This window comes from Heterocephalus glaber, unplaced genomic scaffold (assembly GCF_053883595.1).
Source record: "Heterocephalus glaber isolate CG9 unplaced genomic scaffold, H.glaber_assembly_v1.0 deba00000347, whole genome shotgun sequence".
Taxonomy (NCBI): domain Eukaryota; kingdom Metazoa; phylum Chordata; class Mammalia; order Rodentia; family Bathyergidae; genus Heterocephalus; species Heterocephalus glaber.
In genome coordinates, this window is record NW_028258143.1 from 56,520,793 (window position 1) to 56,546,571 (window position 25,779).

A 25,779-nucleotide genomic window follows, 5' to 3' on the forward strand; every position below is an offset into this window, starting at 1 on the left:
TAGCAGAGCTCAGCTACCCAAAGAACTGTGAGAGATTATGACTAATAAAAATTATGTTTATAATTTAGGGGTGATTTATTTCACAGCAGTAGATAACCAAAATATCATTGATTGAATAGCAAAAGTGGGGTGTCTCCTGACTGCTTTTTGTTAACCTCCACTGGGAGCACATATAAGGACAGTACTTTGTGATTTAATAGTCTCAGACCCTCTGAGTCAATTCTTTTTTTAGACGAGATCTGGCGTGTTTAGGGTGGTGTGGCCATAGACAATTCTTTTTTCAAAGGGAGGGGAGCAAATATAAGATATGAGGAAGTATTTTTCCCATAATATATATAGTACTTCTTTCTACATAAAATGTAAATGATGTCCTTACACCTTGCATCAGTTTTATACCATTAGATAAATTATGGTGAGATATTTTCCTAATTAAAAGAACCTAAGAGACACAGACATTTCATCAGTTGAGTAGATGGTAGTATAAATGCATACTGAGGTTCTGACCCTGACTTGACCTCATTTGTAACAGTTATATAAGAGGCTTGCTGAATAGCCGCAGAAGGAATTCAAACTTAAACAGCAGCCTGCCCAGTGGATAAACAACTCCAGTACAACAGTGTTCAAAATATTTTGTGTGTTAAGTTCGAAACATACCCATAACCTTGGTTTCCTGATCTGCATACCTTGCTATGCAAACTAGGGGTACAGAGAGCTGGGTAGATGTACAAAGCCAGCTTTAGCTCATAGAAGTTTCCTGTTCATGACCGACACAGTGCCCTGAAGGAACAGTAGTGCAGAGAGTAAAGAAACAGGTTTGGAAGAGTTCTTTTGTATTATATGTATTGATATCAATAAAAATATATATGCATAGGAAAATGCTAAATGTATAGACTCCAAAAGTTAACTATTATTAATTATTTGGAGACTGGTGATTTTGTTTTTCTCACTTTTGCCTGTCTGTATTTTATAAATAAACATACATTACTTTTGGAAGGAGGAGCAGGAAGAGGAGGAAAAGAAAAGGAGGAGGAAAAAGTTGGGGTGAAGTGTGAGATGAGGGGAGCACTTACTTTTTTCCCAAGCCTCTGGGTTGATTTTATTTTCAAACTGAATTTGAACCACAAATTGTTGGGGTTTTTTGGTACCGGGGATCGAACTCAGGTCCTTGCGCTTATGCAGCAGGCAGCAAAACCACTGAGCTAAATCCCCAGCCCTGAACCACAAGTTTTGCAAATCTTCCCATCTGTATTTACTTGAGTGGAGCCTGGAGAATTCTACCACATCTTTAACCGTGGTTGTGGGAAGGGTCTAAAGATCCTTTTCTCTTTCAATTTGTTGCTTTATTTGCAAAGATTCACTCAGCAGAATAGGAGTTTGCAGACAAAGATGGAATTTTATGAACTGAGACTAAGAACTACAGCTTTGGAGGATATGCAAAGTTGCCCATATATGTATAACACTGCTGGGCAGGAAAAATAAACAAAATACAGAAAAACACTTAGGCCTAGAACTATGTCTGCGAGGCTGATTTGTAATATTAATTATAGGGGTAGGATATCAAATACTTTCACTTCATCTTTGTATTTTTCTGTGTTGTTCAAATCCTTATAGAAACTTTAGAATTATGGGGAAAATAAACTTTTTTTTTTTTTTTTTTGGTACCGGGGATGGAACTCGGGACCTTGGGCTTGTGAGGCAGGCGCCGGAACCACTGAGCTAAATCCCCCACCCTAAACTTTTTATTAGACAAGCAGGATGCAATGAATGGAAGAGAAGAACCCTTCTCTTCAAGGCCTTGAAGAGGGCTTTGCAGATGAAGTATGTAACATCCTAGGAGGGTGGAAAGTGAAAAGGGGAAGTCAGGTTTGCTAAGGTATTTGTCTTCTGGAATTTTTAAATTTTTTATTACATGGACTCTCACTTTGCCCTTGGAGTAATATTAGAAGCAAAAGAAACCTTAACCATTGTCTGGCCCAGAGATTCGGGAAGTAATTGTCCCTTTGATTATCAACTCTGATCTATACATAGTGGCTGTCTACATTGCTTTGCTGGGGAGTATACAAAGTCAGCTTCCCAGTTTGATAGAAAAAGTTCAGCGGCGCCTGCCTCCCAAGCTCAAGGTCCCGAGTTCGATCCCTGGTACCAAAAAAAAAAAAAGAAAAAGTTCAGTGGTTGATGAACAATGACTGCCACAGGCACAGAATTACCTAGACTGGGGAAACTCACCAGATAGTTTCCTCCTGATCTAGTTCAATCTTCTATTTTTACATTTGAAGGAACCAAGGGGTCAATTGGTTACCAGTGATCACAGAGCTGGCTATTAATAGGGCCAGAAATAGAGTAACATTTCCTGACTCCTGGTATTATGTTCTTCCCACACAACAACATGAGTTCCACTTTTGAAGTCAAAATCTTGTCCTGACCTCTAAAGGGTCAGGTATAAATTTTATTTACATATTATCACAATATTTTTGGAAGGGGATTAATAAGCCAGTTTATTAATGATAATTATTGTATATTTTATAGATATTTCATACAAATCAAAGATACATGATTGTACTTAATGTTATAAATTAGAAAGTTTAAGACCAGGCATGGTGGCACATGCCTATAGTCCCACCATTCTCGAGGCTGAGGCAGGAGGATTGCCATGAATTTGAGTCTAGCCTGTGTTACATAGTGAGTTTGAGACCAGCCTGAACTACATAGCAAAGCTCTGTCTTAAAAAACCAAAAAAAAAAAAAAAATAGAAAAGAAAGTTCAAGAAAATTACTACTTGAAAATGGCTTGAGCCAGGGATTTAGCTCAGTGGTTCCGCCGCCTGCCTCCCAAGCTCCCAAGCGCAAGGTCCCAAGTTCAATCTCTGCCCCTCCTCCCAAAAAAGGAAAGAAAATGGCTGGTTTTAAAGCCCAGGCTTAGTCCACACCAGGTCAGGTCTCTGTAGAATCTCTTAGTTTGTGGAGTCTCTTGGCTTGTGTTGTATTTACTGAGACTACTTATGACAGAACTCCCTCAAGATGACATTTTTCCACTTTCTATTTAATTAATTCCCTAAGGACAGAAAAGTACTTTTCACTAGAGGGAAAACTTGCAAACAAATATGACCACAGGACTTCTACATTAAGAACTGAAAAGGGAAAGGCAGGGAGAAAGTGATTTTTTTCTTGCAACTTTAGCCTCTTCACTTACTGGCAGAGTTTATATTTTTCTCTTTTAATAAAAGGTCTAGAGCAGGGTAAAAAATATACTGATGAGACTATAAGCTATTGCAACCCTTGTATTGCTTCCAATAAATTAAATTCCTTTAGTTGTAGGCTTCCAAAAAGCCTAAACTGCAGGTAAACTTTAATGGTCTAGATCTAGCCCTCCTTTCTGGTAAGATTCAGGTAACTGTTCATTACATTTTTTTCTCATAATCAAATATGGAATATTTCAGTCTCAGGCTCAAAAACTAAAAAATTTTATGTTGGCAGACTTACTAATTCACTTCCCTTTTTTTTTGCTTGCTAACATTTATTGTGTGTGTACTGTGTATCCTAACCATAATTTTTAGATCCTTTATTTTTCTGTAATACATATGAGGGCTATGAATACCAACAACAACCTGAAACAAAAACAACAAATATTTATTGATTGCTAGGGATCCTGTACTTTATATGAATTGCTTCATTTAATTCCCTCAGAAACCCAAAGGCATATTATTACCCCCACTTTAGAAATGAAACTGAGAGCTGAAGAGGCTAGATAATTTTTTTTTGGTACCAAGGGATCGAACTTGGGAGCTTTCGAGGCAGGCAGTGGAACCACTGAGTTAAATCCCCAGCCCCAGGCTAGATAATTCTATCTATGGTGAAACAGTAAGTCGCTGAGTAAGCCACTAACTTTAAAGTTCTTAACCATAAACATAAGCTATGTCCCATGGTGTTTTAAACAATCACAAAGGTTAGATTTGAGTAGAAATGATTAGCAATGTTTGACCAAAAATCATCCGAGCAATTTATTGTTCATTTAAAAAACAACAGTTGAATACTTGGTGAAGATCACCACGCTTGGGGTTTGAGGGAAGACAAAGTTGAGTTAAATATGGGTTCTGCTTTTAAGTCCTTATAGTGCAGTAATAAAACATCACTGTTGCCTAGAGCGAGCAAGTACTGAAGAAGCAGGACATTGACCAATTCAGTCTAATGGCAGGAGACCAGGCTTTTCTCTTTTCATTTCATGCAAAGTCAACACAATTTTTTATTTTGTGTGGGGGGGGCGGGAGGGGGTTTAGGGATAAAACCCAGGGCCTCATACATTCTAGGCAAACTATTTTCTTTAAGGAAAATCCCCCAGCTTTATTGAGGTATAAGTGACCATAAATGAGACACATTTAAAGTATACAATTTGATAAGCTCATCACCACAAGATAATGAACATATTCACCACTCCCAGAAGTTTATTTCTGTCTCAATTTTAATGCTGCTGCTTCCACCTCACTTTCCATCCTTTGGCAACGACCGATCTACTTGCTGTAACTATGGATTAGTTTGCATATTCTAGAATACGATAAATGGAATCATATAGTACACAGTTTTTAAAAGTCTGGCTTCAGCATAATTGAGATTCATCTACATTGTTGCATGTATCTATAACTAATTCCTTCTCATAGTTAAGTAGTACTCCATTGTGTGACTATATCAGAATTTGTTTATTCATTCACATGTCATTAGACATTGGGTTCTTTCTATTTTTAGCTATTACAAACAAAGCTTTTGGGGGCCGGGGATTTAGCTCAGTGGTTCCGCTGCCTGCTTCGCAAGCACAAGGACCCGAGTTCGATCCCCGGTACCAAAAACCCCCCAAAAAACAAAAAAAAATAAAGCTTTTAAGCATTCATGTACAACTCTTTATTATATTCCCATCAACAATCTTTTGAGTTCAGGTTCCTCCCCAACCTTGTAAAGGGCAGTCATTTCAAATATAGTTAAAATATAAATATATAGATAGAGTTTTAATTTGCCTTTTAATGACTAAAGATACTGACTTTCTTTTCATTGCATGATAGTTTTAATGTATAATGTAACATTTTCTATAGGAGGATATATATTCTATATATATTTTTTTCTTTTTGGTACCAGGGATCGAACTTGGGTCCTTGTGCTTGCGAGGCAGGCGGTAGAACCACTGAACTAAATCCCTGGCCCTATATTCTATATTGAGAGGAGGGCTTATAGCCCTATAATAAGCTTGATTGTTAGCAACTTGCCTTGTAGATAATAAAAGAAGAGTTATGGTAAGAAAATATCATTAACTATTGATAAGAGGACATAAAAATTTCAGAAAGTATGAAATCCACACCTTATTTTTTTAAGAGTTTTTTTGTTTGTTTGTTTGAGACAAGGTCTTGCTGGCCTTGATCTCACTATGTAGCCAAGGCTGGCCTCAAACTCTCAGTGATCCTTCTGCCTCAGCCTTCTGAGTGGTGGGCTTATAGAGCACCCGCCACTAAATATTGCACCTTAATGAAAATTTGAGTTTTTAAAAACCAACACCACAAAATACTAAGCTTATATTTTCAAGTGGTGCCTCAGAATTTCTTCCGCAGCTGAGGGTGTAGATGAGTGGTAGTGGGTATGGTTAACATTAGTGAAGTCTTGGGTTCAATCCTCAGCATTAAAAAAAAAAATTCCCCTTACTACAATGTGTTGCTAGGCCTGCTCTGTTTTCTCAGCTGTACCAACAAGCAACAACTATTACCTGTTTCTTTTTCCTTTTTTTTTTAGTATGGGAGATTGAACTCAGGACCTTGGACTTGCTAGGCAGGTGGGGTGCCACTGAGCTACGTCCCTGGCCCTCTTTTTCCTTTGTGACTATTGTCCCTTTGAAATTATAGTTGTCACAATAAGTCATTTTAGTGTAATTGGATAAGATCATCTACTAACTACCCTGACAAGGTCACTGCAGTTGTTTTTTTATTAAAGGCACTAAATGCAGAAGAGATAGATGTTTTATCACAATACAAAGTCATAAGATAGAAGTAGACTTGTTGTGGTACACTATAGACTTTTTCATTAAGGAACATTACGGAGACATTTCCTGCCGAAGTTTACCCAACCCAGCTTCCTGGGGACTGAAGTACCACATTGTTAGTAGCAGTAAATATGTATTTTCAATTGCCCACTGTAGGTGGAAGGTCAGATAATACTACTAATTGATCTTTTTACAATCAATTCAATTTAATAATAAAATAAGTTGTGTGTAGTGTGTGAAGTTTGAGTCTATTGAACACTTACTACATACAAAACTCTACTTCCAGATACCTTATATACATCATTACTAATCTTCACAATAACCATTTTATAGATGATAACACTACTTCAACCTGATCCAGGAATTTGGCCAAGGCCACATAGCTCCACTATTGGAGCTATGTTAGTGAATCCACCGATTCACTAACATAGTTAAGGTTCCACATAGCAGAGCTCATCTGAAATCCTGGGTTTAGCTTACACCAAAAACCTCTGCTCTTTTCCCTGGGTCAAGGTAAGCCACAAAACACCTCCCAACACTTTGTGAATCATGATCTACACTATAATTTTTGTCACTGACTTCATTTATTTATTTCATTTTCCAGAAAAAAGGTTTCCCCGGGCTGGTCTTGAACTTGAAATCCTCACACTTCTGCCTTCTCAGTCTCAGGGATTACAAGCATGCACCACCACACCCCTCACTGACTTCATTTAAGTGTATGGTATAATTTGAAGAGCAAAGCATAATTTTGTGCTATTGGGATATAATAAAGCTATATAAAGTATGCTATAATTTTCATGTTGAAATTCAATTTTTAAGATTTCCATATTTTTTTTATTTTTTTTCTTTTTGTGGTGTTATCTGTTCTGACCACAGTAAGGGAAGGCCTACCAGAAGACCAGTAGAAATTATATTGGGAGCGTTCAGGGAACATAGTTTTCTCTCCTTGGTTGCTGCTTAGTAACCTTCTAGTATTAATTCAAATGTATAAATACAGAAAAGAAATTATAAGGGGCCCTAGAAACCTGTATCTGTTTGCTAGTGATTCACGGGTGAATTTGAAGAGTATTCTCTAAGGTATTCTCTAAGGGAGATGATTCAGATTTTTTTTTTTTTTTTGTGGTACCGGGGATTGAACTGAGGACCCTGTGCTTGCAAGGCAGGCATGGCACCACTGAACTAAATCCCCGGCCCGATGATTCAGATTTTATGATTCCATGGTCCAAGGTCTTCAAAATTAACTGCCAATCAATGCCAGATTCAATTGTGGGACTTTACTCAAGTTATCTCCTTTACTACAGGTCACATTCATAATTTGAAATGTTTGTACTTTGCTCTCAGTAAGCTATGCATTGATCATTTACTAAAGAGTAGATGTCTTGCTTCTCAAAAGGCTTAAATAGAAGACAATGTGCTACAAGGAGTCGTACCAATGGACTAAAAGAAGAAATATCAGATACCTTTAAAAACAAAATCACAGAGTATAAAACCACATATTATATTTAAAGATATGATAGTCTTGGAATGGATAGTTAAAAGACATAGAACAAAGCTGTTCAAATAAATAAGGTTATAGGAAAGTGGGCCAGGGATGTAGCTCAGTGGTGCTGCGCCTGCCTGACAAATACAAGATCCTGAGTTTGATTCCTGGTACCAGGAAAAAAAAAAAGGTTACAGACAAGTTCAAAGGTAAAAGGCAAAGAAATACAAAGGGGGGAAAAATAACTTCACTTATCACTTTGACACAAGGCATTGTAATGACCAAAACTAACCGTTACCCAGTATTAATTCACAGTCTTCATGGACCTACATTGTTTACAGAAATACATTTACATAGTATGATTATCTCTAACAAATTCTCTGTGAAACAACTGAGGTTTTAACTATTCAATGACAATCACGTATTCTTCCAGTATTAATGCAAATTAAAATTTCTCTATCCTACAATTTGACAGATTCTGCTGGGTACTATGGGGTAGAAAAGGGAAGTGCTAGAGACACAGATCTGGGTTTAGTTGCATACGGACCTGGGAAAGTTGTTTAGTCTCATTGACAGCCCTTCCCAAGTCTGTAAAATGATGGTTGTTGAGAGCCTAAGTGCCGTGATGTATTTTAGTTACTTATGAAGATGCGGAACAGTTAAATCCTCTGAAATGATCATCTGAAAACAAAACCTTACTATGTGAAAAACACTGATGTACCCACAGGCTACTGCCAATCCACAACTACAGAATATTTAGTTTCTTGTAAAAATGCACGATACTTGACATAATGAAAAGAAATACTGGTCTGACCTCAAGATACCCTGGAGATTCTTCAAGTTAGAAAGAAAGAAGAAAAAAGTTGGCTTAGACATCAACTGCTCAAGAGCTAGGGATTGTTATTCATCTTCTTAGCCCTATTATTTTTTTACTTTACCTGCCATGCAGAGACACTCGATAAACAATGCATATTAGTTATTTGAATGACTGATTACATGAGTAAACGAGCTGATTTCTAAGGTTTCCTCTAACATCACACTTGATCTTAACCAAAAGACCGAGAAGCGATGGTTTCTTCTAACATCAACACACTGCTTTTATAAGACAACAGGAGAGTGTACTGTATAAACACTGTTTGGTTGTGTTTTATTAGGGCACATACATTAAAATATCAACTGCTGGTTTGGCAAGAGACCTCGGTATTTATGTTGAAATGGAGAAGCTGTATATTTTATCCTGTTAATAAATATTTATAACATTCATTTTCTACCCTTTAAGGAATTTTCTAACATGAAGGAACATGATCTTGAGTAAGTCTCTGTAATGTGAGGTCTGCTTCGTTGCACTAGTAGAATATCAAGCTCTATTTAGAAAATATAATATTGGCAGTGGAAAATGAAGAATAATTTTTTGCAACTTTTTATGTTTGTAACTTAGGAGCCCTCGTGGCTGAATTTTGTGGTACTGCTTGCCAAGAATTTGTAGAAGGCATAAAAGTTTTAAATTGTTAAAAGGTAATGTCTTAATTTCAAATTTAAAAAATACTTAACTTATTAAAAGCTAATGGCCTCTACTATTCACTTTTTAATTACTACCTAATTCAGGGTTATTTTCCACTTTCAACTTAAATATAACTGAACTCATACAGGACTGGGAGTGCTGGGTAAGCCCAGCGGAGTCACTGTAAGCCCACAGAAGGTCATTTATATTTGGCCTAAGTAGATTTGGCAGCACCAAAACATAATTTCAGGAACCCAAATAACAGTGCTTTCTTTGCCGAATAATTTTAAGTCTCTTACCTGCTTCTCAGTGACAAATTGCTGATGCTGATTTTTCTTGAGCAGTAGTTTAAGGTATAGGAACATTACTTCCTACCTTATATATGTATGTGTTATTTGATTTCCAAATACAACTTTTTATATATTGAATATTTGAGTGAGTAATACATACTCATGACTCAAACACTTTAAAAATATAGCCAGGTATAATCTCAGCACTCTGTAAACCTGATGCAGGAGGATTGCAAGTTCCAGCCCAGCCTGGGCAATTTAGTGAGATCTTGACTCAAATTTTTTAAAAAAATAAGGAGTTGGGGGGGCCGGGGTTTAGCTCAGTGGTTTCGTCGCCTGTTGCGCAAGCTCAAGGACCTGAGTCTGATCCCCGGTACCAAAAAATTTTAAAAATTAAAAAAATAAAGAGTTGGGGATGTAGTTCAGTGTGAAGGCCTTGGATTCAATCCACAGCACCACAAAATTCATTAATTTTTTTAAAAGTTTAAGAAAATGTAAGGGAATGAAAATGCTGACTACCCTGATGTGGTTATTACATATTGTATACCTATATCAAATTATCACCCTGTGCCCTATAAATATATTCAATTAAAACATTAATTAATTTAAATAGTACATTAAAAAGTAATAAAAAATAAATACATTTGAAAGGTTAAACAGTCTCTCCTGCCAGGTGTGGTGGCATACAGCTGGATCCCAGCTCTTGCAAGATTGAGGCAGGAGAATCGCTGCGAGCGTGAGGCCAGCCTGGCCTACATAGTGAGTTCAAGGCCAGACCATCCTATAAAGTGAGACCATGTCTCAAAGAAAACAAACAAACAAAGTCTCTCCTTACCCTATTTTTCACTCAACATCTCTCTTCCCTTTATCCTAATTCACTATTACTAGGTCTTTGCAATCATATCAGAGAAATGTCTTTACAAGCACATACAAATATACTATTTTTTTCTTTTTCACACAGTAACAGTGGATTTTGCTACGCATCTTGTGTTTTTCATTTAAAATATCTGAGATTTTTCAATATCAACACAGTACATAGAACATTCTCATTTTCTTTGCATTTTTCCTTTATGGCTGCATAGTATTTTATTACATGGATAAATCATGATCCATGTAACTAATTTCATATTAATAAACAGTAGATCATTTCCAATCATGGTATTGCAAGTAAAGTTAAAGTGAAAATCCCTTCAATCTAAGTCATTTTAAACTTATTAATTTAATTTTTGATTGATAGATAATAATTGCATGTACTTATGGGTATGGAATGATGTTATGATACATGTATACATTGTGGAATAATTAAAACAAGTGAATTACTGGATCATTTTACATGTCAAATACATTCATAGGATATTTTTCTTTTGGTCTGGGGATCGAACTCAGGACCTTGCTCTTTCGAGGCAGGTGGCAGAACCACTGAGCTAAACCCCTGGCCCTCATAGAATAAATTTATTTAAAAGGAATTGTTGGATCAAGGATATGTGCCTTATTAGATTGAAGATCTTACTAAATTGCCCTCCACGGAATTGTACCAATTTATAATCCCAAAGATAGATTATAAAACTTTTAGATTTTTGAAAATATAAATAAATATGTTCATATTTATTACACATTTTTCTATTGGGTTGTTGGGTTTTTAATCTTATATATTTCTAATAGTGCTTTGTATATAGAGTATTCTGCCAGTATTTAATTCACACTTTGGCGCAAATTAAAAATACTTTTCCTATTTTGTCATTTGTCTTTTAACATTGATCATGGTGTTTTATTTATTTTATTTATTTATTTTTTTACTTAAATTCTTTTATTAGTACATTTTAGGTATACAATACATTTACATTTATTTTTGGTTGCTTGTACCTGTACATGATGTATCTTGGGTCTTATTTTTTCCCCATTACCTGTGTGCCCTTCACCCCTCCACCCTTCCCTATTTACATACTTCATTTCCATTTTTTTTCTTTTCTCATAATTTTTTCTTTCCCCATCCCCTCCCATGATCATGGTGTTTTATTTATTTATTTTGCCACATACAGAAATTGTTTATTTTTACATATTTGAATTATTTTAATGGCTTCTAGATTTTATTTTATTCTTTTCAGTACTAGGGACCAAGCCCAGGACCTTGTCCCTGAGCTTCATTCTTTTTTTTGTCCCCCGTACTGGGGATTGAACTCAGGACCTTGAGCTTGTGAGGCAGGTGCAGTGCCACTGAGCTAAATCCCCAGCCCCCATGAGCTTCATTCTTAGCTACTGTTTAGGTCTCGCCATGTAATTTAGGCTGGCCTCAAACTCACTGTGTAACCCAGGCTGGCCTCCAATTTGTAATCCTCTTGCCTCAGCCCCCTGAGTACTGGGATTACAGGTGTGTGCCTCTATGCCCAGCTCTTTTTTCAGTATTTGAGAGAGGGTTTCATTAAGTCACTAAATTGCCCAGGCTGGGTTCAAATTCATAATCCTGCCTCAGCCTCTCAGAGTGGTGGGATTACAGGGATGTGGCACCACACCTGGCTTGGCTCCTAAATCTTGAGTTATATTTACAAGGGTCTTTCAGATTATGAAAAAATTTTCTCATAGTTTTATTGTAATAATGTTACTTTGAATTTTTGCATTTAAAGATATGTTTTTGGGGCCAGGGATTTAGCTCAGTGGTTCCACTGCCTGCCTCATAAGCACAAGGTCCTGAGTTCAATCTCTAGCACCAAAGAAAAAAAATTTTTTTCGTAGCTTAGTAAACAGAATGAAGTTTGAACCCAGTTTTATTCCTGATAGCTACCCAGTTACACATATACCACTTATTGAATAGTCTCTCTTACACCTGTTGATTTATAATTTCATCTTTGTCACACATTACTTGTAATTCCTGCATGCATATAGTTTTATTAGAATATTTTCATCTGTTCTATTGACTTTTGTGGTCATTTATAGGTCATTCCATATTGTTTTAATTACTGAACTTTATAATGTATATCTGTTAGAGCTAATCATTTCTCCATCTCCCATACAGACATAGGTATTTAACTTCTTTTCAGAATTTTCCTAGCTATTCCACCCCTGACCCTAGTATATATTTGAGAATTAACTTGCCAAGTTCAAAAGGAAAATAAGTTGGTATTTTTACTGGGATCATGTTAAAATATTAAGTTAGCTAAGCAAGGTGTAGCATTTTAATAATTTTTAATTTTCCTACCCAGATATGTTTTCCTATTTATTTAAAGCTTTTTTTGGTGGTGGTGGGGGGTCCTTTGGTTTTTGCTTTAAAGTTTTCTACATATAGGGCTTGTACATTTCTTGTTAAATTTGTTCCTAGGTATTTTCCTCAGTTTTGCTGCTACTTTAAATAAGATCCTTCATCCTTATATCATATATATATACACACCATATATTGTGTGTGTGTATATATATATATATATATATATACACACACACACAGAGAGAGAGATTGGTTTCTGCACATTAATTTTGCATCTTTTTCCTGACTTGTCTTATTGTTCATGACTACTTTTTAGTTGAGTCTCAAGTTTGGAAACATACAGATTTATCATCTGTAAAAAATAAAAACATTTTTCCTTCTTTTCCATTCTTATACTTGAAGGTTTTGTGTGGTTATTGTTACTATTTCAGGTGCTGGGAATTGAACCCAGGGCCTCATGCATACTACACTTGATCTTAGCCAAAAGGCCGAGAAGCGATGCCTCATGCATACTAAACACACAATCAAAGATTGAGCTACACCTCCATCCCTCTTGAAGTCTTTGTCATGTCTAATCAGATTGCCAGTACCTTCGGGAAGATTTTGAACTAATGCTCATAATAGTGAGCACTCCTGTCTTATTCCTAACTTCAGTGGAGCTCCCTGTAGCATTTCCCTGTTAAGTGGAATGATGGCTAGATACATTTTATCATGTTCATATTTTACTGGGTGCTTTTCATCGGGTTGTTGAAATCATGAGCATTTTATTAAATACTGTACACCAACAATATTCTATCCTGACCTTTCTGTTTTCCCATTCTCCAGTCTCTTGCTCCTGCTTCCCATCGGCAGAATCCAGATGGGAAGATAATCCCTAACTCAGCTTCCTAAAGCACTAAGCAGGGGAGGAAAGGACCAATAATAGATTTGAAAGTGCAGACAGGGTGTATCCAGTGCAGATGCCAATAACATAACAAAACAGTCTCTCTTTATTAGTTGAGAACAAAAAGATTGGTATGGGTGGCAAAGTCAATCTTCTTGAAGCTAGTTACCATTACCTTTATTTTTTTTAAAAGCGAAAGAAAAGCATAAGGTCTTGGGTATTTTTGCATGAAAGCCTGCTGCTGTCTTACCCTTTTCCAGACCTGATGTTAGCAGGTCCATAAATTGGGTCTCCTGATCTTGAAGTCACTTTCAGGATTGAGCTTGAATGTAATTTCCCCTGTATCTGTAACCTTATTTTTGAAACCTTGGCACCCCTTCCTCAGACCTAAAAATAATGTTCTAGCATGGAAGATATCAGACAGCCCAATTGTCAGCACTGGAACCAGGCACTGTATCTGCTGGGAGGAATCCAGCAGAACACGCCCGCTTTCTTGGCACCTTAGCCAGTCTGAAGGAGTGTTCTGTTCAGAACTGCCTCGGGTGCCCCTTGCTTCCCTGTGCCTGGGTTTGGGGGCAGTGATTTCACCTGACCGTGCCACATGATTACTCTGCCCCCAGGCCCCTCCACAGACTCCTTGTTCTGCCAGACATTTGGGAACTGCTCCAAACGCCACAACAATCCTGGCTCTCCTGTGTACAGGCTGCACATTCGGGAGACATCATGGGTCACAGACAGGGTTACCAGATATCATACAAGACCCTCAGTTAAATTTGAGTTTCAAATAAACATCAGATGATTTGGTTATAAGTATGTTTCGCGGATATGCTTATATCAAAAATCTTTTGTTATTTAGCTGAAATTCAAATTCAACTGGCTGTTCTATATTTCTCATTGCTAAATCTGGCAATCCCCATCATAGAGCTCTTCCCAAAATAATCCTCTGCTGTGCTTCCTGCCACCACCACCCTTCCCTTCAACTCCAAAATCCCTCCCCCAAAATTAGGTTCATTAAAATGTTAAGATATGTAGTCTAGGAAGGGTAGTAACTTTACAGGTCACAGTTGAGGTTCACTTCTGAGGCCTTTGGCTCTGATTTTTAACTCCCATTAGCAGAGATTAGCTTGTCCCTAAATACATGTCAGTAGTGGTTGACAACAAGGGTAAATTATTGAAAAAATTAGATTTTGGCAGGTGTGTACAGGGGAGGGATGGAGGTGGGGGATTTGGAGTGGCTTAAAGGAATCCATGCAGGAAAGAGAATATTGAAAAGAACTTAATCTGACAGTTTTGCCTGGAGGGGACCTTGGCATTATTTCTTCCTTTCTTGCCTCTTTCCTTCCCTTTATTTAACCTCACAGGTGTAGGGCATGAGTTACAAGCTAGATTTCCTTACTACAGAAAGCAGGAGAGGCCATGGAAACAGGAAACAACAGCCAAACAACCAAGAGCCAGGGGCAAAGTTAATCCGGAGGGGAAGTAAAACCAAGAAAAAAACATTCAATTAGGTGCTTGACATTTTAGGGAAAAAGTCCAAAGTTGGCCAAGGATGATTGCTTATTGCGAGCTTCAAAACCTCTGAATGACAAAACTTCTGAAAAGGGAAGCGACAGGAGCACGGGGCATCCTGCTGATGCACCTCCCTGCCCAATACTTCTCCATTCCCAGTCTCTTGCAGCCACACACACCAGAGACAATCAGCAGCAGCACTCTCTCCAAAGGCTTCATCGCTGTGAAGTGAACACACCAGACCACAGCCTTCTTTTCTTTTCCGTTTCTTTATTAGCACACGTTTGCAGGACCTAATGATTACATTTATCATGGTGGTGTTGGTATATGTACATGTACATCTTAATTTTTTTTCTTTCCATCCCCTGCTCCTCCTCTCCCTCCCTGCTCTTTCCATCAGCCTTATTTTCTAGACCAACTCTCACCCTGAACTCTGCCAAATGCTGTGGCCTGGGAGGCTAAGAATTCCTCAGTTGTAAGTCAGACACAATGTAGCTACTTGTAGGTGCCATCCAAGACTATGCTGGAAGACTGGCCATTCAGGGAAGCCAGCTTGGTTAATCGTGTTTGCGATCACTTCTCATCCAGCATTCTTGAGCTGTACCCAGCAGCTTGGGGTCCTCCAAGAAAGGCCCTCTTCCAGCTCTACCTGCGTGGAGAAGCAGGAGAGTTCTGGGGTCCCGACTGAGTAGGGTGGCCCACTTGTCCTGGTCTGCCTGGGGCTTTCCTGGTTTGAACTCTGAAAGTCCCACACCCCAGGAACCTCCCTAGTACCAGGCAAACTAGGATAGCTGATCATCCTAAATTCAAGATACTTACGTTTTGGCCCCTGAATATCAGTTTCCTAATCTGTAAAATGCGTGATTGGCCACTAAAGCTTCTAGTGTTACTGCCGCATCTCTGAGTTGATGATTCATCCTCAGGCTTCTGACCTTACCCATCTGCAGACCAACTCTCAAAGAAAACTCACCTGATCCTACTCCCGAGCCTATGTAATCTGATAAACTAATCATCAGGGCGCTAACAGGAGAGGCTGACAGAGTTCATGGCTCAACAGTGGCTTTGGGAGGAAGGCATGTGTCTCAGTGGGGGGACTCTCACGGAGGGATGTTCTACTGAGGATGGGTGCATGGCTCTGTGGCATGCTGAGAGGATGATAATTCAGGCAGGCTAGTTTGGGGACCGCCAGCCTGAGAGAGTTGACTTGATGAGATGGATTTAGCTGCAGGGTGGGAAGAAGCCACAAGCAGGGAAGTCTTATCTGACTCGAGCCAACTTTCCCGCTATGACCCAAGTAAAATCAGCAGTTACAATTGCAGAAGAAAGGATGGTACTGATAGAACGTATTCTTGTGGGGGGGGGGGCGCGTACTGGGAATTAAACCTAGGGCCTTTGCTCAGAGCTGCATCTCCGGCCCACTCCTTTTTTTTTTTTTTTAAGACAGGAGCTTGCTAAGTCTCCAAGTTTCCCAGTCTGGGCTCAACCTTTGATTCTGCTGCGTCTAGCACCCAGAGTGCTGGGATTACAGGTGTGTACCACCATGCCCTGCACTTTTCTTTCTTTCTTTCTTTCTTTCTTTTCTTTTTCTGTATGGGGAATCGATCTCAGGACCTTGTGCTTGCCAGGCAGGTGCAGCGCCACTGAACTACATCTCTGGTCTTCTCTTTTCTATTTTTCTAATGCATTTGCTCCAAGCCTGTGACTGTCATCTAAAATACAAACCTATGCAACTATCATTTTGGGGAAGTTGAGAGTTCATACTCTGATGTCAATGCATGGTAACTCTGGGATACAGGGCAAGCTGTAGGTTAAATCAATATTTGCCGCTATTTGACTTTTGTATGTATAAAAGTAGGGATTCCACATGGTTAATAACCTGCCTTCTGTGAGAGGTATGCAGGCACCAGCCTTGTGAGGACAGCAGGGGGACCAGATGAGAGAAGGTGGTCAGAGCTGTCCCTGACTCACGGTCCATGCTTAGGTTTATCAGCTCTATGACCACCACCAGCCTCACTGGTAAGAAGCACCCAGGGCCATAGATACCCAGATAAAACTAGGGCATCCAGTCTCTTCCTAGGACACAGAATATGGACAAAGAAGGCAATCTGGTCACGTTAGCCCAACAGTGGAACTGCGTTCTAATCCCAGGGTGAGGAGAGAATAGCTTCTTACTGCAGATTTTTTAGGTCATTTGGAGAACTGAAGGTATGTTCCTCCTTCCAATGAAAACAATCAGTTGCAGAGCACAGCAAAGGGGTTTTATTATGGGCTTTTACCCTAACATTGGACCTCACATTCAGCTTTGCATCTGTTTGTAGCAACCACACAATACTACCAACTTATTCAATTTAATGATAATCACACATGCAACACACAGACATTGTGAAGCACCCACAAAACAAATGTTATGGCCTCGTTGTCATCAGAGCACAAAAACTAGCGCATTGAATTTCTTCTCTCAATAACTAACAGGAAGCAATAAAACAGGAAATATAAAAGATTGGCTGTAGTTTTATCATCATAATGAAATAGAATGTATTAACTTAAGCAAATTCCCTTAGCCTTTTATAGCCCAAGGATTCTAGGAAATAGCTTCGTTAGCTATAATGAGGAAGTGCATCTTTAGGTCTCTTTATATTTTTTTCTTCCCTATGGTTCTCCTGTGTTTTGTCTTTTCTCTTCAGTTCATTGCCTTGAATATAAAGTAATTTGTCAGGAAAGAATAGGGAATGCTACAATCCTTAAGTCAAATGATGGTCGGGGAACCATCTGACTTCAGTACTTTCTCCTGTGCAAATCCCACAGATAAAATGGCAGAAATCTAAAAGAGAAAATTTTTTTTTTTTGGTACCAGGGATCGAACTCGGGTCTTTGAGCTTGCGCAGCAGGTAGCAAAACCACTGAGCTAAATCCCTGGCATGCAAGAGAAAACAATCTTGAACCTAGTTTGGTTTAAACATTCTCTCAAGCAGGCTTCTTTCAAATGTGAGAAAGTTCAGTTCTTAACATGCATTAACAAAAGGTGTTTACAACAGAATGCCTGTTTGTTCCTAATAACTGGCTTTGCTTTTGAATTAATTCCTCCCTCCTGACAAAGGCAGAGCATTTAACTTTTGAGTAGGGCGAGGCAGGGCATTTTTACTTAGCTTGGCTCTCTTACATGGGTAGAAAAGGCTTGGTTGGGCACCTGGTATTTTTGTGGCCATTAATTATAGTACAATTGTTACTGTGCATTACCGAAACTACATTTTTAAAAAATTAAAGCTAACTGTCCTCTTTAAAACAAACATCTTTTGAAAGCCTAGCATGCTTTGAAATGATCTTAAAATCCATTTCATAAATAGGCTTTAATGCTAGTCAGATTTCTAAAGACAATGATTTGCTTTAACTCAGCACTTCTTTTTTTTTTTTTTTTTTGGTACCTGGGATCAAACTCGGATCCTTCCGCTTGCAAGGCAGGCGGTGGAACCACTGAGCTAAATCCCCGGCCCCAACTCAGCACTTCTTTTGCCTGTCACTTGGTGTGAATTCCTTAGGCTCTTTCCACTGAAGCTGTCTTAATGCTTCCTTTCCCCTTTGTTGGTGTGGATGACTGCACATGCCCACCCTCTACAGACTGACTGTAGGGCATGTGCCATAACTGAGGCAGGGTAGTGGTAAACACTTAAATAGCCAGAGAAACAACCATTTTCTTCACATTTTTAGGAGTCTTAGTCATCCATGGACAGGCTTTCACAGCTTTGGGTCTTCTAAAAAGACCAGTCTCTTAGCTGAAAATTTGATCACCAAGACTGTAGGATCAAGCCATCAAGGATGGAGCCATAGGGTTCAGGTGAGTGTGTAGGGAAGATATATTTAGGCCCATCAGGTTGGGGGTTGGCTATCCTGGTAGTTTTGGGTTTTTTTGGTACCGGGAATCGAACTTGGGTCCTTGTGCTTGCACAGCAGGTAGCAAAACCACTGAGCTAAATCCCCAGCTCTATTCTGGTAGTTTTCAAATGGAAGGACTCCTATCAATGCCCCTTTCCCTCACTGTTAGCTTTCAAACAATGACACAGATACTTCACAAGAACCTGATGAACCTAAATGTGATACACATGTGATCAAGAAGTGGGTTTTCCTCATGGTATTCGCCTCCCTACTTTCCTGTCCATCCAGGCCCTGGTCCTTGTCACATTGTCTCAGGGTAGGGAAATGTGATAGGATAAAAAACGAAACAAGCACAGCATGTTTGTGAGTTTCATTTTGTGTTATAAAAACTCTCTGAGGACTAGAGAAGACTGGAAGTGCAGCCCAAGTATTGGAAAAGAAAGGTGTGAGGACAGTGGGGCTTCCCTTGGAGACTAGAAACACTTCTCTCTGCTCATGGGAGGAAAGATGGCTGACAAGTGACAGGGCAAGGGGCCTTCCCTGCTACCTCAGTCCTCTCCCTTAGAGAGGGAGCAAGCCTTGGGAGAAGAATGGCTTTGTGCTCTGGGCCTGCAGACTTGCCCAGAACGTGCAATTGCCCCACAGTACCAGACCATTGCTGGAAACAATTGGGAAAGTTGAATAGGAAGTAAGCACAGACTAATCCATCGGTGTCAGCAAAGGAGGACTAGAAGAAACCATAGACATCTTGGTTGGTGCCCATCCAAGAGCTAACTTGAGGAACAAATGGATCTCCCAATAACTTGGCACTGCCTAACTACCCTGTCCACTCCTCCTCCTGCCATCCCACCTCAAACTTAGACACCTCCTTAAAGGTGGGAAAGTATTGAAATGATGGACGTCATTGATGACACTTTCTAACATAGAGTGGGAGCTTGCAATATAAAATAAGTTGATTTAGAGAGGAATAAATATATCTTTCTTGCCTGCTTGAGGTTTTATACTGAGGTCAATGTATTTAGTTTGAGCTTCTGGGGAAAAGTGTGGTGTAGTGGAAAGACCGCTAACTTGAGAATGAGAGAAGCAGAGATCCATCACTTAGCGCATGACTTCGGATAAATCATGCAACTGCTCTGGGTCTCGAGATCCTCACCCATGAAATATGGGCAATGAGAAAGCTGTCCTGACAACTCACAGTCCTGATCTGCAGGTGGGATGTCACAGAATTCAGCTTGAGGCAACAAGGCAGCCTACCCAGCACCAAAACCAAAGCGTAATTAGAAGAACAATGTTAGATAATAAATACAGCCTGTACCAAAGACTGAGCATATACCCATCAATTTCATCTCCTCTTGCTGGCACACAGAACAGAACATTTCCCAGACTCCTTTGCAGTGAGGATGGGGCTGTGTGATTGGGTTCTGGTGAACGGGATTATGGCTGGAGTAATGGATGGCACTTGCAAACCAAGTCACAAATACTGTACTCTCTTCTTCCTCACGGGTGATAGTTGAGGCCCAATGCTGAAGATGACAGCATTTAGAGGAACCTGAATCTTCAGATCTCTACTTGGAGGAGTTCCCAGACAGCCCCCTATCTGAAGTAGATTGTGATGCACAAAATATACTTTCATACTGTTAAGTCAGTAATATTTGGAAGCTATGTGTTGATGTAGCCTCCCTAACCCATCCTACACTAATAATAAATGATAATAATGTAATATAACAAAATATATATATACATACTATATATATATATATATACATATATATATATACATGCATGTATATGAGAGGTGTCTTGAAGTATGAAGTAGTGGCTCAGTCAATATCTTTCCTTCTATAATGTGAAGAATGGGGCCCAGGATGTAGCTCAGCAGCAATGCACCTGCCTGGCAAGTGCAAAGTCTTGAGTTCGATCCCTAGTACAAAAAAAAAAAAAAAGAAAAGAAAAAAGAGAAACATAATATAATGTGAAGAACATAAAAGTTCACCTTCGTGTCACAAGCCACAATGCCTGTCTGGCTTGCGGAGTGGAACAGATTCACCTAGGAAGCCAGGGGAAACCTCTCATCTGGAGTTCACAGGCACACAGGCCCTCTGTGCTCCTCCATCTCAGAGGCTGAGGTTTTCCTTGTGCAATTCATTGCAGCAGTCCCTTCTGATCTCAAACTCTCCATGGATGCTCATCATTCTAACAGGGAGGCCTAGGGGATACTCTGAGTTAGGGAGAAGAGAAAAGCCTATTCTGTAGGGAGCACAGCTGATACAAAACATCTTGAAGCACTAGGTTTTGCCTGCTTGGCTATTGCTCTGTGCATTCTCCAAATGGTTCACACATGCACACATTTGCTGCTTGCTTGTCTGCTGAAGCCACCAAAGCAGCTGAACCAGTGGCTGTACTCAGAGCCTGAAACCTCACCACAGCCCTCCCTGGAGGTTGCCCTACTGCAGGCAGCAGGACAGCAGTGCTTTCCCCAGGAACTACACTACCTTTGTCCAGAGCTGGCAACAGAGCACAGTTATCTTTAAGACCTTGGGCTTCAAATTACCTCTACTACAAGGCTGGTCACCACATCTCCCTAGATAAGGCTTTATTCTAATGCCTTTAGACTTGTGGGAAGGATCTCTAGAGAGGGCCACACACTTCATTTCTCTATTAACGAAAAGACTCTTCTTTGGACAGTTAGCTGGCTTTGATCCATGGCAAAGGATCTTGCTCAGTGGGCATGCAGACTTGGGCTATTGGCCATGCAGAGTGAAAGAGAAACTATGAATGCAGCAGGAAATCTGGCAGCACAACTGAATGGAATCTCAAGGCTCTCACCCTACTGAAGGGAGGTAAGTGCAATTGTTACATCATTTTAAATAAAAGGTACTGTCAGAAAAAGAAGGCATTAGTATTCTTTCTATAATCATCATTGGAATGAGAATTGGGAACCTAAAGATAGAGATACTTTAGTTGTTCATAATTGTTGTTTTATAATACTGTATAAAGGCTTTTAAAATCATAAAGCTAGAGTGCTTCTTGTAATAAATTTGCAAAGTAGAGAAAGGTATATAAAATATTTTAATAGTACTTAGATCTGCCTTGTTATACAGTTAGTCATATACATTTCTATCTCCTCTTTATATGTGCTTAGGGGAAGAAATCGTAGCATTTTTTCATCTTTGTGTAACTCCTAACACCAGTGAGTAGCTAGAGTTTGTGCCACTCGGGGCGGTCCTTCAATATGCGCCCAAAAACTGTGCAACCCAGGGCGAATCCCCCCCCACCCCCCAGCTATGCCACTGCCTAACACCCAGGACAAACACTGAATTAAGAAAGTTGTTGTTCTCACTGGCTGTGTGTATCAGTTTCCAAAACTGAAACAAAATCAGAAAGATATTTGTGCCCAAAATAATGTGCAACAAAACAGCCTATAATAAACCCTACTAATTAATTCCCAGGTGGAATGGAACATTAAAAAATGAACTTTAAAGTTGGACAGATGTGGCCTGAAACTGCTTAGTAGCAGTATGTCCACCGGTAATTTAAGAGGTTCCGAGCCTCAGGTTCAACAGGGGCTTTTTTTCCTATTACCCTTACCCTGGACCCAAGTTGATGGAGTGATCGACATCTAAAGTGTTGCTAAAAGAGATGCCCTGATAGGGGTGACTAAATGTCCAGTCTGTCTGAAACTGTCTCAGTTTTAGCCTGAAAACCCCGTGCTGTGATCTGAGGTAAACCTGGGTGGTGTGTCACCTAGCAGAAAAGTTGGACATACCCCACCTGGCTCTTAAAGCTTTTTTTTTTTTTTTTTTTTTCTTTCTTTCTTCCTTTTTTTGGTACTGGGGATTGAACGCAGGACCTTGCACTTGCAAGGCAGGCACAGTGCCGCTGAGCCAAATCCCCAGCTCATCTTAAAGCTTTTTGTGTAGAAGTAAACCACAGTACTTTTCTCATTTTCTCAGTTCAGTGACCTCAGTGAGTCATGTGGTCATAGAGCCCTTCAACAGTAGGGAAATGAGACCCTTTTATAACCTGAGGAGGAATCATGGAAATATTTGGTCACGGAGTCTAATGTCCAGCACAGACACTTTCTCCTTCCTGCATCCATCTGTGTTTATAATTTCTCTTGGGTGACATTCAGCTCTAACACCTGATCCTAGCACATTTATTGTCAAAGGATCAGCATTCTCCATACTCCACTCCAAGAATGTACTTGGAAGTAAGTTGAGTAGTGGATGCTGATAGCAGAATTAACTTCTCCCTCGGTGATATACATTGGCTGATTGATTAGTGGATTCATTTATTAGAAAAATGTTGATTGAGCCTCTTAATGTTGGAGATGTGCTATGTGAGATGACATGACTTTCAGTATAAAATATATAAATCCAGGAAAAAGTGAGTTGGTAATTTAAAGCTTTTACTATGCCGTTTACAGGTCTCATTTCCTCTATTAAATTATTTTGTGGGCGATTTGGTAGTTTTCCTCCTACTTCTTCTCAAAACTCAGTAAAGACTAAATTTATGGGCTTAAAACAAGTAACATTACTAAAATGCTCAAACTAAGGTCCATACCTCCTCAGCCCAAGGGCATTGCCCAGCTATGCCTGCTGGGTCACACGCTGGAGTCAGGAAGGGGATAGGACTTCAGATTGGGAAGTTGTGATGTGCTCACATATTTGCTAGTCTCTGCATCTTGACTTTATGTCGTAAGTGTGCCATTAGCCATTCCCAAACAAAGTGGCTGCTTCAGAAAGTCTAGGCTGCTCGGTTTCCATCACACCGGGCCCATTCCAAACAAATTCAATCAGGATCTTTGGGGTGAGACTCAGGCATTTTTACATGTTTGCTGGGTGAAGCCATTGGCCTGGGACCAACTTTCTCAAAGTTTTTTTTCAGGGCCAACCCACTTTCCAGTCCCCCTTCTGTTTCTCTTAGACAGAAGCTTTCTTTCTCTCAATAAATTTTTCTTATTCTTAACCCCTGTTGTTCCTAGAATTCATTCTTCAATTTTAGGGAACACGGACTCGTGTTTTGGATATCTAGTAGGTTTGGGATTTACATCTCTTCCCCCTGTATCATTTTGGAGGTCCCACTGAGATTACTGGTCAGAAGTAAATTTTCTTTCATAGGTTTTAACTAGGTCTTTTTGCTTCATAGATTGTAACTTTTCCTTCATAGGCTCTCAAAAAAACAACAAAACAACAACCCTTTTTTTTCAGTACTGGAGACTGGGTTCTCCTTTTTCTAGAAAAACAGCAACCAAGCCAAACCAAAACCCCTGTGAATCCACTACTGGCTACCGTTTTTTTTTTCCAGGCCTGAGGATTAAACCCGGGCCTTGAACATGTAACTAGGTAATTGCTCTACCATTGAGCCACATCCCAAGCCCAGCAACCATAAAACAAGTAACTATGTGAGAGGACAGATGGAATCTTCATCACTAGAGGACCATTTTACCCTTTGTGGAGATCTCATAACAGCATGCTGTTAATCTCAAATATACACAATAAATTTATTTTAAAAATAAAAATAAAGTATTTGAAAAGGTAAACATTTATGATTTAAATATGCAATTGTACAAAAGGGTTTGATGTAATTTTGTTTCCCCTGCATGACTCCAGTCCTTCAGTTCTGCTCATCAGAGACAACCACAAGCTCTAGTTTCATGTCTATAACACTAGAGATATTTGTTGTAGATGACAAGTGCAAGTGTGTCTGCCCATCTCTTTTTAAAAAGTACTAATGTGGGCCGGGGATTTAGCTCAGTGGTGCTGCCACCTGCCTCGAAAGCAGAAGGTCCTTAGTTCTATCCCCCTTACTGAAAAAAAAAGTAGTAATGATGGTATGCTACATATACTACTTTAACTATTTTACAAATAGTTTTGGGAATATCACTTTGGGGAGTGATTGGGAACAGAACACGGGCTTCGTGTATGCTAGGCAAGTGCTCTATCACTGAGAGCTACACCCTCAGCAGCTTTTTACAAAAATATATACAGCTTTACTAGTGCATCTGTTATTTTTTTCCAAATGTAAGAACATATCTTGGGCCAGGGTATAGTTTAGTAGTAGAGCACTTACATAGCATGTGTAAGGCTCTGGGTTCAATTCCCAGAACTGGACACACATACACACAAGGATATATTTTGAGGACAGTTTTACATTAATGCTTGTAGATCTGCATTATTCTCTTCCATCATATTGGAACAATGTAGCACAAATTATTTAGATAGATGTATGTTTACATATTTTCTTTTGCCATTAAAGAATAATTCAAGCAGCAAGTCAAAAAAATTTATCAGATACATTCACTAGGTGAAATTATTAGGTCAAAGATTACATCCAATTTTCATTTTGACCCAAATTGCCATAATCCTGAGGCAATGGTATTATGTTTAGACTTAGATGTTCCCCCAATGCCTCGTATGCTCAGAGACGGGACTTTTAAAAGGCGATTGAATCATGGGGTACTGTATCTAAATGTGATGTTAGGAGGTGGGTCCAGGGACATGACTCGGCAGGGGTCTCTCTCTCCCTTTCCCTTTCCTTTCTCTCTGCCTCCTGGCTGCTATAGTGTGAGCAGCTTTCCTTCACTCAAGCCCTTCTGCCCTGCAGTTGGTATGTCTGAGCCTGTGAAAATGGACTGATCCTTCTGAAACCTGAGCCCAAATAAGCCTTTCTTCCTTCCTTCCTTTATTTATTTATTTATTTATTTATTTATTTATTTATTTTTGTAGCAGGGATCAAACTCCAGACCTTGTGCTTGTGAGGCAGGCGGTAGAACCACTGAGCTAAATCCCCAGCCCTCCTCCTTTAACATGTTGGTGTCGGGGATTGAGTTCCAGAGATGAGGAAAATGACTAAGACAGTGAGTGACCCAGACTATCTCATCTTGTTTAGCTGGACCTCTGCTCCCACACAGCCTTGATGGCTCCCAAAGACCCCACACTGGGGCTACACAAACAGGCTGCCCTGATGGGGCAGTACAGGATATGTAATGCCCAGGGGGCCTGGCATTTCACCGGGATCAGGGCAACTTCCCTGAGC

General features: G+C 39.5%; 1 protein-coding gene and 1 pseudogene across 1 annotated transcript in view; both read right to left on the minus strand.

Moving 5' to 3' along the window:
- Nfe2l2 (NFE2 like bZIP transcription factor 2) overlaps window positions 1–25,779 on the minus strand; it is a 138,426-nt gene that overhangs the window by 29,095 nt on the left and 83,552 nt on the right. The window lies entirely within an intron of this gene.
- Window positions 12,812–12,979, minus strand: LOC147829976 (U2 spliceosomal RNA; annotated as a pseudogene).